At 42.4% G+C, this 13908-nt stretch overlaps 1 long non-coding RNA gene across 1 annotated transcript; it reads left to right on the forward strand.

Annotated features, from left to right (window-relative positions):
* The first annotated feature begins 115 nt into the window (after positions 1-115).
* LOC138428527 (uncharacterized) lies at positions 116-13651 on the forward strand. Its single transcript, XR_011252479.1, has 2 exons — positions 116-299; positions 12358-13651. It is a non-coding gene; the product is annotated as an uncharacterized lncRNA (long non-coding RNA).
* The last annotated feature ends 257 nt before the right edge of the window (positions 13652-13908 follow it).

Genomic DNA, 13908 nt, shown 5'->3' on the forward strand with positions numbered 1-13908 from the left:
CAAAGTCATCATCAGAATAGGACTTCAGCTCCTTATTTTACAGATGATGGAACTGAGAAGACTCACAGCTCGCTAAGACCATCCTGTGTCTCCGCCTCCAGGTCCCGACTTCTGCTTCCGGGTTCTTTCCCTAAACTCGGTAGGTCATTCAAGCGGAGGTCAGGGCTGCACTGCCGCAGCTCCCGCACCTGGCGTGGTGATGTCCAGGATCAAGCACTGCTTCCCCAGGCTGACCCCATTCTTGCCCAACTGCTCGCCTACCTTCAGAGCTGATTTAGCTGTTTGGACACGACTGGCCAGTAAGTAAGAGGAACCGCAAGCGCGCTGGGAGGGGCCTAAGGGGGCAGGCCCGAGCGTGCTCGGGAGGAAGTCCAGGAAGAGGCAGCTCCATTTGGAAACACCCCCGCCAGGATGCAGATGTTCCAGCAGCTGGCTGGGCCGTGGGCCCAGCAGGAAGCTGCTCCAGCTCTGACCCCCAGGCCGTGCCTCTCCGTCGACACCCTTCTCACCCCTTCCCTCTACTCTTCTCCCTGTTTCCCAACCCTGCCCCCTTCCCGCTTCCGGCTCGAGAGGGCAACTCTTTCTCCCCACTGCTGCAGTTCTCACCCGTCTGTCCCTTACACCTTGTCCCTTCCCCCTTTCCTTCCCTGACATTTGTCCTCTCTCTCTCTCCCTCCTATCTCCGCCACCCCCCTCCCCGCCCCCGCTCCTTCCCTTTCTCTCTTCTTCCCTCCCTCCCCAGCTGGACTTTCTGGTACTGAATAGCTCATCTGGGAATAGCAGACCTGGCAGTACCCGGGTCTTTTTCTTTGGCCAAAACCAGGGAGTGCAGACAAGAGCAAAATGTGCCCAAGAGAAGAGGAGGAAGAGAAAGCTCATCTAAAGATATTTCATTCTCAGGCTCCCTCCGTTTGATAGACAGATGGTGAAAGAGAAGATAATCAGCCCATTGAACAGCTGGAACTCATAGGGCACAAACAAGAAATCATTTCCCATCTCCTATTTTCAGACAGGCCCTGTCAAATCCCTTTTCCCAGCTTCAATGACAACCCAGGCATATCTCATTGCTGGCTAATCACTTATAATTATTTAAAAAAGCACAAATGAGCTGAGCCTTTTTCGGAACTCCATCATATATCCCATAGCTCCTTCCTTCCTCCAACACTGGCCAGGCTCTATCTAGCCTAAGAACAAAGGGAGCTCAGTCTACTCTTAAGACATCTCCTACTGCCTCACTCTCATCATGTATTCAGGCAAAAAGATTTAAAAGGTAGAAAGTGCCAAGTGTCTTACAGAAGTGGTACTATGGTAGTCCGTCTTTGAGTCGACTGGTCATTGCTGCCTGCTGGCTTCTAAACCTCACTTGCTCAATCATAGCAGCCATATTGGAATCTTTGGAAGTTGCTCACAGGGCTTGACACTGCACAGTGCCCTTAGAGGGGGAGATTCAGATTCATCTACTTAGCTCTCCATCTACTTACCCTCTCATCACCCTCTCTACCTATGCTACTGGGTTCCTCTCCCCAGGCAGCCAACCCCCTGTGAATGGACAAGGGGCAAGCACAATGAACAAAGAACCTGGCTTTTACATTTTAGAACACTCCATCTGGGAGATCCAGGATTCTGTGTTCTGGTCCTCAGTGCACTAGCTCTGTGTCAATTGACCCTTGAAGTTAACAGAGTTGTGTTCAAATTCTAGTTTATAACTTGCTCACCGAGTGACTTTGACCAGTTATCAGCCTCTTTTGTACCCCAGTTGCTTCACTTGCAAAACAGGGGTAATAATATCTTCCATCCAGTGTTGCCAAATATGATCAAACTTAGCACAGTAATTACTGGGCACATCATTTTGCCTCTTGGATTCCCAGTTTGCCTCATATGTAAAATAAAGAGGAAAGCTGTGAGCTCCTGAATTCCTTTTCAGCTTTCAGTTCTCTAGAGGTGTGTTTATCTCTTCCAATGGGGTATTAACTATGCTTATGACAACAGGAACACAAATTGTCCTTCCATGTTTGCCCAAGTATGTATATTGAATGGAGAGGCTGGGGACTCAGATGTCAGCAACCCAACTCTTTGTGGAGCAGTCAGCATCACTCAGGACATGAGCTATGCACTCAGGCTGGACCCCCTTACCAAGCCTAAGGAAAAAAAAAAAAAAAAGACAATTCAGCATTGTCCATGCCCAGGGCTAGAGATGGGAGAACACACTCCAAGGGGTCAGGACTGCCATCTGGGTATCTGGAAAATCATACTTTCTTACTGTGATATTTTTGTTTATAAAGTCACAATCCACACACCAACACAAGCTATCTCTAGTAGATGGATCAAAAATTGCAATGTCATTCTCCTACTGTATTTTGGAGAACTGAAGAACAGAAAAGAAACTTCCTTAACCCAAGGTCACACAGTATCTAGAATGAAAACACTTCATTTTGTAATTAGTCTCCTGGCCAAATTACCTCTAAAGCACTTTTCTCCCTCTCCTGAGCCATCCCTCAAATTCTGCTTGGAGCATGGTAGAGGAGACCTGAGACCTTGGGGATGCCTTGCACTTTGTTCTCTTTCCAAGCTGATCAAACTCCGAGAGCCACTGAGACTCAGTGAGGGAAGAGCAGAGCTTTGCAGGTTTGGAATGACTCCAGTTCAGAGCATTCTTCACTCTCCCTGTAAGCTGCTAAAAAAGACAAAGCCCAACAACCCCAGGACACCAAAAAGTATTCAGTAATACATTGGGATTTTCTGAAAACCCATGGAGAACTTGGCCAGGCAAAGGACATGTCAACAGCTTTTTTGATGAGTTCAATGTAAATGAATTAGAAACAGATGGACTAAGTTTCCCTTCAAATACACATGTGCTGGAGAGTTACAGCTGAGAAAATGCTTAGGTCTGTGCATTTCCAGGGACTGGTCAACCCCAAACAGAGTGGGATGTTTTGCTGAGTCCCAAACACTGGCTTATTCTCCTGTCCCTAAAAATAACTGAGCTGTCCAGCTGCTGGATGGATATTTTCTCTTTTGGTTTTGTTTCATTTGCTTTTCTCACAAAGCACCAGTGTGATAAATGACTTCAAAACCTGGTAGAATGTTCTAGAGAAATCAGGCATCCATAAAAGTTAAAAAAAAAATTTTTTTTAAGCTGCTACTCTGCTCACATCATTCCCCTCACTGGACATCTTGCCCCTTGAACATTACCTGTCATTACTTACCCATCTGTCAATGTCAACTCTGAGATCTACTTCCTCTGGGAAATCTTTAGGGATTACTTTGGTCTTCCTGGACACAGAAATCAATCATTGCAACAATGTTTTGAGCATCCAGTATGTGCCCACAATATTCTGTAAATGTTTAAGATAAGCCCCTTGCCCACAGTGAGTTTTTTCTCTAATTAAGAAACTCCTACAAACACGTGTAGCAATTAAGAGATTAAAAACAGGTGCTACAGGGAGTCAACACTAACGACACAAGCATTAGGTGGCTTTGGGAATTCAGAGAAGGTGTTACATGTATTAAAGAGGTCAGAAATCCTGATAGTAACCAACATCCATTAACGGCTGTGTTTGGAGGAGTTTCACAAATGTTTTCTCTTCAGATCTTCACAAAGACCCTTTAACACAGACAGGGATTGATTTTACAGAAGGGAAACAAGGACTCAAGAAGATTAAATGTCTTGTTCAAGGTCACACCACAAGTAAGTGGTGAAGCAGGATTAGAGCCCAGACATGTGGCTCCTAACCCAAGCACCCTTGCCTTAGGTCACACTGTGTTTTGCAAAGGCCTGCTGAGTCAGACAAGTGAGGCTCCCTGGTGTAACTACAACCTTATCCTGGAATCTCCTGATACATGGAATCTCCTGGACACTTCTATGTCCACAGTTGATTTGCACATGCCCACCTTCCCCTTTTGCTAATGAATTGCACTCATCTGGGATGTTCTTCTCTTCTCTGCCATTTTTAAAGACTCAGAATAAGTCTGTACCTTGAATTTCTCCAGCCTAAAGTGTTTTCTCCTTTTTATTTTTTTTTTTTTTTTTGGAACAAGTAGGACTTAGTGGGGGCTTCCCTGGTGGCTCAGCAGTAAAGAATTCCCCTGCAATGCAGGAGATTCAGGAGATGTGGGTTCAATCCCTGAGTGGGAAAGATCCCTTGGAGAAGGGCATGGCAACCCACTTCAGTATTCTTGCCTGGAAAATCCCATGGACAGAGGAGCCCAATGGGCTACAGTCCATAGGGTCACAGAGTCAGACACAACTGAAGCAACTTAACATGCACACATCCATGACTTATTGGCTGTGTTTCTCACTTGTCAACTAATTACACCTTGGGCTGCACATCACGTCTGATAAGAACACTCACTAGCTGGGGCCTGGGGCAGGTATGTAGGGAGGTGAGTCACATAAGTAGGGTATAAGTGAAGCAGGCACCCATGGGTAAAACAGAGAATGTATACAGAGCAAGAATCACCTTGAGTGGCCTGACCACACAACAGGGAAACAATTAGACAACAACCGATATCCTGTGTTGTCAGTTTATATTGCAAGTGCCGTGGGGATAGCAAGCTTCAGTTGAGGTAAGTCACGGATGCTTCATGGAAGAGGATTCAAGTGAGCCTTGAGGGCAAGGAGGGCTGAAGGGAGAGGAGAAGGCCTGCCCTATGGGGAGGGTTGTTGTCCAATCAGTCAGTCATGTCAGACTCTTTGCAACCCGAGGGACTGCAACACGCCAGGCTTCCCTGTCCTTCACCATTTTCCAGAGTTTGTTCAAACTCACATTCACTGAGTCAGTGATGCCATCCAACCATCTCATCCTCTGTCACCCCCTTCTCCTCCTGCCCTCAATCTTTCCCAGCATCAGAGTGGGGAGGGAAGAGAAGATAAAAGCATGACCGTGATCCCAGGCATCAGAAGTGGTTCAGAAGAAAGGCAGGTGAGACAGGGAAATGCTGAGATCTGGAAGGGGATAAGAGGTGTTCAATGGAACTGGCTCAGGGAGGAAAAGAACACCAGAACCAGTGTGTGGAACCTAGACTTTCTCTCCCTTCTCTTTCAGAACAGAGCCAGGTGTCACCTTCCATGGCAGGATTCTGGGTTGGTTTGTCTGTGACCCTGGTGCATGCTTTCAGCAGCTGCATTGTCAGAAGGAAAGGGCCCCCAGCCCTACCCTTCCAGTCCTCCTTTGAAAGCCTCTCTCCCTGCCTCTAGAATCTAACTTCTAGGGGGCCTTCGAGTGCCTCCAAGAACAATAAGCTCAGGAAAGTCTCACAGAGGCTGAAGGATGCAGGCAGCTGGAGCCTTTGAGTCTCAGCTTCACTGACTAGATTATCTCCATGCCAAGGTGATTTTTCAAGGGGGAAAGGAGGAAGTCAGCCAGCTTCAAAGTTCCCCACCGAGGGGAGGCCCCAGGGTCTGTTATCCCGCCTTCCTTCTCCTTCCTTACCCTGACAGCCTGGAGAACGCCTCCTGGACTTACCTGGAACATGACTGACTAAGGCCTCCAAATCCTAACATTTTAAATCCATGGACTTTGGCTCAAAGACTACCAGAGGCTTTGTAGAATTTTCCTTAAACTAATTGTTTTTAGAAAATTCCACAGTTTTCCATAGAGTCTGCATCATTCTATTTTCTCATCAACAGTGCTAAGGGTTCCAATTTCTTCAAATCTTAGGCAACAGTTGATTTGGTTTGGTTCTGTGTTTTATCATAGCCACCCTATCGGTTGTGAATTGAAATCTCAGTGGTTTCGACTTACATTTCTCTTATGATTAGTGATACTGAGGATCTTTCCATATACTTGCTGTTCATTTGTATGTCCTTTGGGGGGAAGCATCTATTCAAGTCCTTTGCCATATTGTCAAGTGATCTTCAACAAGGATGCCAAAGTTATACAATGGAGAAAGGATAGCTTCTTCAACAAATGGTTGAGAAAACTGGATACCCACTTGCAAAAGAATAAAATTGGACCCTAACTTATACAATACACAAAAAATCAAATCAAAATAAGCTAAAGACTTAAACCTAAATCTTGAAACTGTAAAACTCCTAAAAGAAATGATTTCTTAGATGTGAAATCCAAAGTACAGACAACAAAAGCAGAAGTAAACAAACAGGTCAACATCAAACCAAAAATCTTCTGCAGAGCAAAGGAAAAAATCAACAGAATGAATAGGTAACCCACAAAATAAAAGAAAATATTTGTAAACTGTATATCTAAAAGGGCTTCCCTGGAGGCTCAGTGGTAAAGAATCCACCTGCTCATACAGGAGAAATGGATTTGACCCTGGGGTTTGGAAGATCCCCTGGAGAAAGAAACGGTAACCTACTCCAGTATTCTTGCCTGGGAAATCCTTTGGACAGAGGAGCCTGGCAGTCTGTAGGCCATGGGGTCACAAAAGAGTCAGACATGACTTGGTGACTAAACAACAATGTATATCTGTTAGGACCAAACAGGTGCCATGACAGGCTTCAGGGGGCCAAGGTAGGCCTAAGTCTCCTTTACAGAGGGGCTGAGTTATTGCCAAGGAGGAGCTGAGATCATCCTCTGCAGGCGCCAGGACTCGACCAATCAGTATACTCCCTGTAGCCTGGTTCAAGCTTATCAGGACAAGGACAAAAACCTCCCCCAAGAAAGCCCGCGCGCGCGAAAATCTAGCCAATTAGCAGATGCTAAGGAACCCTTGCAACCAATCCGCCCCTGTCAACTCCCTGTCTTTGTCTTAACCTTATAAATACTCCTGTAATTCAGGGCTCAGGGCCCTTGTTCTACTCCATTGCATTGGATGAAACTTGGGTCCTGGCTCGAGCTAGCAATAAAATTCCCTTTTTGTGTTTGCATTGCTGTGGATGTCTTGTTCTCTCAGTTCTGGGGATTGGGACCTTGGGCATAACAATATCAAATAAGGGGTTACAACTCAATAGCTAGAGAACAAGTGACTATTCGTAACCATCCCTAGTCCCCTCCCTTCTTCCTGTCATAGAGCCTGTTCCCTCCTTCATCTTTCCCTGTGAGCAGAGAAGAGGCAGGGAAGATAATATCAAAGATTTCATTCTCACAGTGGTACCAGATGCTGAATATGTCTCTAACATCTTCCTCCTAGGGGCAACTGCTGTTAGGAGAGCCTTGAGAAAAAATTGTAAGCTGAAGTAATAAACCCCTAAGGGGCTGCAGGTGTGAGTAAAGATTTCCGGTACTTTAACAGGTGGATGAAGGGTTTGCTTACCTTCATTTCCAAGGGCCAGAGAAGGCTTCTTAGCATTCTTAACATTCATCAGGACTGCCTACACCCACAAAAGGGTAGGTAATATTCCTTCTAAAAGAGAAACCTATATGCAGGTCAGGAAGCAACAGTTAGAACTGGACATGGAACAACAGACTGATTCCAAATAGGAAAAGGAGTACATTAAGGCTATATATTCTCACCCTGCTTATTTAACTTATATGCAGAGTACATCATGAGAAACGCTGGGCTGGAAGAAGCACAAGCTGGATTCAAGATTGCTGGGAGAAATATCAATAACCTCAGATATGCAGATGACACCACCCTCATGGCAGAAAGTGAAGAAGAACTAAAGAGCCTCTTGATGAAAGCGAAAGAAGAGAGTGAAAAAGTTGGCTTAAAGCTCAGCATTCAGAAAACTAAGATTATGGCATCTGGTCCCATCACTTCATGGGAAATAGATGAGGAAACAGTGGAAACAGTGTCATACTTTATTTGGGGGGGGGGGGGGGCTCCAAAATAACTGCAGATGGTGACTGCAGCCATGAAATTAAAAGACACTTACTCCTTGGAAGGAAAGTTATGACCAACCTAGAGAGCATATTAAAAAGCAGAGACAGTACTTTGCCAACAAAGGTCCATCTAGTCAAGGCTATGGTTTTTCCAGTAGTCATGTATGGGTGGAACAGTTGGACTATAAAGAAAGCTGAGTGCCGAAGAATTGATGCTTTTGAACTGTGGTGTTGGAGAAGACTCTTCAGAGTCCCTTGGACTGCAAGGAGATCCAACCAGTCCATCCTAAAGGAGATCAGTCCTGGATATTCATTGGAAGGACTGATGCTAAAGCTGAAACTCCAATACTTTGGCCACCTCATGCGAAGAGTTGACTCATTGGAAAAGACCCTGATGCTGGGAGGGATTGGGGGCAGGAGGAGAAGGGGATGACAGAGGATGAGATGGCTGGATGGCATCACCAACTTGATGCACATGAGTTTGGGTGAACTCTGGGAATTAGTGATGGACAGGGAGGCCTGATGTGCTATGATTCATGGGTTCGCAAAGAGTCGGACATGACTGAGCAACTGAACTGAACCGAACTGAACTGAATATTCCTTCATCCAAAAATTAGGAGCATCAATATCATCATGAACAAGGAGTATTTTAAAATCTCAACCAGAGTTTATTCACTGCTTTCAGAGCTCCAAACCCCAAACAGTATGACTCTTCCCACCCCCACGACTGCAGAGACTAATGAAATGCGGAAAGTACTACAGACGAGCCCTGAGGTGACTAGCCATTCCAGGCAGTTCCATTTTCTTAACATACATCTTCCAGGATACTTTTCTTTGGAGAATAGAATTGTAAAAAGAGAAAAGTCTTTAGGAAAAGATGTTTATTTTGTTCTTACATAAAATAGTTCTAGAACTTGTGGACCTAAATGAGGCTCAGGAAAAAGAAGCAGGGAGAGGAAGAGAAAAAGGAGGCAGGAGAAGGTTGCAGCTACTTGAATGGACCTAGAGATTATCATATTGAGTGAAGTAAGTCAGACAGAGAAGGAGAAATACTATATGTTGTCTCTTATAAGTGGAATCTAAAAAGAAATGGTACAAATGGCTTTTATTTTTCAATTTGTTAATGTGGTGAATTACATTGATTGATTTGCAGATATTGAAGAATCCTTGCATCCCCAGGATAAAGCCCACTTGGTCATGGTGTATGATCTTTTTAATGTGTTGTTGGATTCTGATTGCTAGAATTTTGTTAAGGATTTTTGCATCTATGTTCATCAGTGATATTGGCCTGTAGGTGGTTTTGTGTGTGTGTGTGTGTGTGTGTGATTTTTTTTTGTTTTTGTTTTTTTGGCATCTTTGTCAGGTTTTGGTATTAGGGTGATGGTGGCCTCATAGAATGAGTTTGGAAGTTTACCTTCCTCTGCAACTTTCTGGAAGAGTTTGAGTAGGATAGGTGTTAGCTCTTCTCTAAATTTTTGGTAGAATTCAGCTGTGAAGCTGTCTGGACCTGGGCTTTTGTTTGCTGGAAAATCTCTGATTAAAGTTTCAATTTCTGTGCTTGTGACAAATCAACTGACTTCCAAAACAGAAACAGACTCACAGACTTAGAGAACAACCTTTAAGGGGAAAGGTGGGGTAAAGGGATAGGTAGAGTGTTCAGGGTGGACATGTGCACACTGCTGTGTTTAAGACGGACATCCAGCCAGGGCCTGTTCCTTCATAGCTCAGTAGGTAAAGAATCTGCCTGCAATGCAGGAGACCCTGGGTTGATTCCTGGGTTGGGACGATCTGCTGGAGAAGGGATAGGCTACCCACTCCAGTATTCTTGGGCTTGCCTTGTGGCTCAGCTGGTAAAGAATCTACCTGCAATGCAGGAGACCTGGGTTCCATCCCTAGACTGGGAAGATCCCCTGGATCTGGAGAAGGAGAAGGCTACCCACTCCAGTATTCTGGCCTAGAGAATCCCATGGCTATACAGTCCATGGGGTCACAAAGAGTCGGGCACGACTGAGCCACGTTCACGTTCACTTTGGTAGGAGGCAAGTGTTGTTCGTCTTTCAACAATATAGCAAATTTATAACACACATTCAGAAAGGTACCTGAAACCTAAGTCTACACTTTAATAAGTAATTACACTACCCAGGTCAAGATAAGATATTTCCAGCATCCGAGATACCTTCCAGCCGCCTCTTTCTCTCCAGCCAAAGGTAACCACCATCGTGATCTTTATGATAATCACATGCTTGCTTTTCTTTATAATCTTATTACCTAATTGGCATTCCTAAACACTACAGTTTAACTTTGCCTTCTTAGAGCCTTATATAAAAGGAATCACATATATATTCTTTTTTAAAAACGTTTTATTTTGTATTGTAGTATAGCCGATTAGCAATGTTGTGATAGTTTCAGGTGAACAGCGAAGAGACTCAGCCATACATATATGTACATGTATCCATTCGCCCCCAAAATGCCCTCCCATCCAGGCTGCCACAAAACATTGAGCAGAGTTCCAATGTTCTATACAGGTAGTCCTTTATGGATATTCATTTTAAGCACAGCAGTGTGTACATGTCCACCCCAAACTCCCTATCTGTCCCTTTCCCCCACCTTTCTCCTGGAAGTTTGTTCTGTAACTCTGTGATCTGTTTCTGTTTTGGAAGGAAGTTCATTTGTATCATTTCATTTTAGATACCACTTATAAGAGATGTCATATAGTATTTCTCCTTCTCTGACTTACTTCACTCAGTATGATCATCTCTAGGTCCATCCAAGTTGCTGCAAATACTATTATTACATTCTTTTTGATGGCTCAGTAATATTCCATTGTATATCTGTACCACACCTTCTTACTTCCGTATCTTGGCTATTGTAAACAGTGCTGCAATGAACATTGGGGTGCGTGTATCCTTTTGGATTTTGTTTTTCTCTGGATATATTCCCAGGAGTGGCATTGCAGGGTTGTATGGTAGCTCTGGGTTTCCCTGATGACTCAGTGGTTTATTTTAGTTTCTTTAAGGAATCTTCATATTGTTCTCCATAGTGGCTAAACCAATTTACATTCCCTACCAACAGTGTTGGAAGGTTTCCTTCTCTCCACACCCTCTCCAGCATTTATCATTTGTGGATTTTTTTTTTTTTTTGGACTGGTGTGAGGTGATATCTCATTAAGGTTTTGATTTGCATTGCTCTAATAATTAGCAATGTTAAATATCTTTTCATGTGCCTCTTGGCCATCTGTATGTCTTCTTTGGAAAAAAGTCTATTTAGGTCTTCTGCCCATTTTTTGATTGGGTTGTTTGTTTTGATGCTGTTAAACACCATGAGCTGTTTTGTGTTTGGACTCACTTGCTTAACATTAGGCTTGTGAAATTCATCCAGGTTTTGCATGCAACAGTAGTTTGCTTACTCTCTTTGCTGAATAGAATGCTACTGTATGAATATACCAAATTGCATTTATCCATCCTACTGGTGATGGGCATTTGGGTTTTTTCCAGCTTTGGGCTATTGTGAATTATTTCTTGGCCTGTGTGTGCACGAATTTCTGCTGACTATACATGTTAGATCAAATAATACGGATATCTTCAGCTACAGGAAGCATAGCCAAACTGATTTCTAATATGGTTGTGTCGATTTACATTCTCACCAGTATTGTATATGAGCTCTAATTGCTCCCCATCCTTTTAAAAACTTTCTATTAATAGGATTTTTAATTAACCATTCTGTAATGATGCAATGTTATCTCCTTATCATTTTAATTTGCATTTTCCTCATTATTATTGATTACTAATGAAAGTGGGCATGTTGTCATGTGAATACATGGTCCTTTTATGGAAACCCTGTTAAACTCTGTTGCCCATTTTTCTATCGGGTTTTCTTTTTTTATTATTGCTATTTAGAAGCTATTTCTTTCTTCTGGAGTTAGTTTTATGTGTTGTAAACATATTTTCTCACTCTTGGAGTTGCATTTTCACTCTCTTGGTGGTTTCTTTTAATAGACAGAAGTTCTAGATTTGAATATATATAAATTATCAAATGTTTTCTGTATAATCAGTGTTATTTCCTGTTTAAAAACCTTTTCCTCTTCTGAGATTATAAAGATATTCCTTATCTTGTCTGCCATAAAGTTTATTACTTTGTTTTTATATTTACATACACAATCCGTCTGTAATTGTTTTAAATGGTGTTAGATAGGTGTCAGAATCTTTTTCTTTCTTTTTTAACCTTATAAATATCTATTTTGTTCTGCAAGCATTTATTAAAAAGACCATTCTTTGCCCGCTACAACATTTATCATAAATCATGTGCCCTTGTGTACATGGGTCTTTTTATAGGCAATTTATTCTCTCGCATTCATCTGTTAACCTCTTATTACAGTAATACTGTACCATCTTAATTATTGTAGTTTTAAAAGAAATCTTAATATTCAGTAGAATAAATTTTATTCTTCAAGAGTATCTTGGCTATTCCTTAGCATAATTTACATCTTGTTTGTATTTTTTTTAGATTTATTCTTGGAATTTCAAATTGTTTATTGTTGGTATTTTGCAATCAATTGGTATGTAAGTAGAAACCTGTTTACAGAACACACAGTAAATTCATTTGTAAATTCTAATGATTTATTTTATGCTTATGGCAGAAAGTGAAGAGGAACTAAAGAGCCTCTTGATGAAAGTGAAAGAGGAAAAAGTTGGCCTAAAACTCAGCATTCAAAAAACTAAGATCATGGCATCCGGTCCCATCACTTCATGGCAAATAGATGGGCAAAAATGGAAACAGTGACAGACTATTTTCTTGGGCTCCAAAATCACTGTAGATGGTGACTGCAGCCCTGAAGTTAAAAGATGCTTGCTCCGTGGAAGAAAAGCTATGACCAACCTAAACAGCATATTAAAAAGCAGAGACATTGCTTTGGCAACAAATGTCTATCTAGACAAAACTATGGTTTTTCCAGTGGTCATGTATGGATGTGAGAGTTGGGCCATGAAGAAAGCTGAGTGCTGAAGAATTGATGGTTTTGAACTGTGGTGTTGGAGAAGACTCTTGAGAGTCCCTTGGACAGCAAGGAGATCAAACCAGTCAATCCTAAAGGAAATCAGTCCTCAATATTCATTGGAAGGACGGATGCTGAAGCTGAAAATCCAATCCTTTGGCCACGTGATGTGAAGAACTGACTCACTGGAAGAGAGAGTGGGAAAGATTGAAGGCAGGAGGAGAAGGGGGTGACAGAGGATGAGATGGTTGGATGTTATCACCGACTCAATGGACATGAGTCTAAGCAAGCTCCAGGAGTTGGTGAAGGACAGGGAAGCCTGATGTGCGGGCTTCCATGGAGTCGCAAGGAGTCGGACACAACTGAGTGACTGAACAGAACCAAATGATTTAGTTGCAGATTTGTTAAGGTATTTTTTTTTTACATATGCAACAGTGTACTATGAATACTGACAATTTTATTTTACTTTTTAAAAAAGCAATGTTATTTTTCCACTTGTCATGGTGCACAGGTTAGGGCATCCAGTACAATAATCCAGTTGAATAGAAATAATCCTTGGCCATGATCTCAAAAAAAAAAATCTGCCAGTATTTACACATAAAGTGTTATGTTTTGTTTGCATTGGATTTTTTCATATGATTAATAATTCTTATTTTAAGAAAACACTTTATTGAAACAGGCTTGACATACAAAGAATTGTGTATGTATACAACTTAATGAGTTTGGAGATAAGTATATACCTATGAAACCATTGCCACAATCTATGTTATAAACATGTCCATCACCTCCAGAAGTTTCCTCCTGCCCTCTTAATTGTATTAATTTTGTGATAAGTATTTTTAACATAATATCCTCAATCTCAGCAAACTTTTAGGTATATAGCACAATATTGTTAACTGTAAGATCTGTTTCACAATAGATCTCTAAGGTGTAAAACTAACACTTTGTATTGTTATTCAGTCACCGAGTCATGTTTGACTCTTTGAAACCCCTTGAACTGCATCATGCCAGGCTTCCCTATCCTTCACCATCTCCCAGAGTTTAATCAAACTCATGTCCATTGAGTCAATGATGCCATCCCACCATCTCATCCTCTGTTGCCCCCTTCTCCTCTTGTCCTCAACCTTTCCCAGCTTCAGAGTCTTTTCCAATGAGTCAGGTCTTCCCATCAGGTGGCCAAAGTATTGTAGGTCCAAT

The sequence above is a fragment of the Ovis canadensis genome, chromosome 23 (assembly GCF_042477335.2).
Source record: "Ovis canadensis isolate MfBH-ARS-UI-01 breed Bighorn chromosome 23, ARS-UI_OviCan_v2, whole genome shotgun sequence".
NCBI classification, from domain to species: domain Eukaryota; kingdom Metazoa; phylum Chordata; class Mammalia; order Artiodactyla; family Bovidae; genus Ovis; species Ovis canadensis.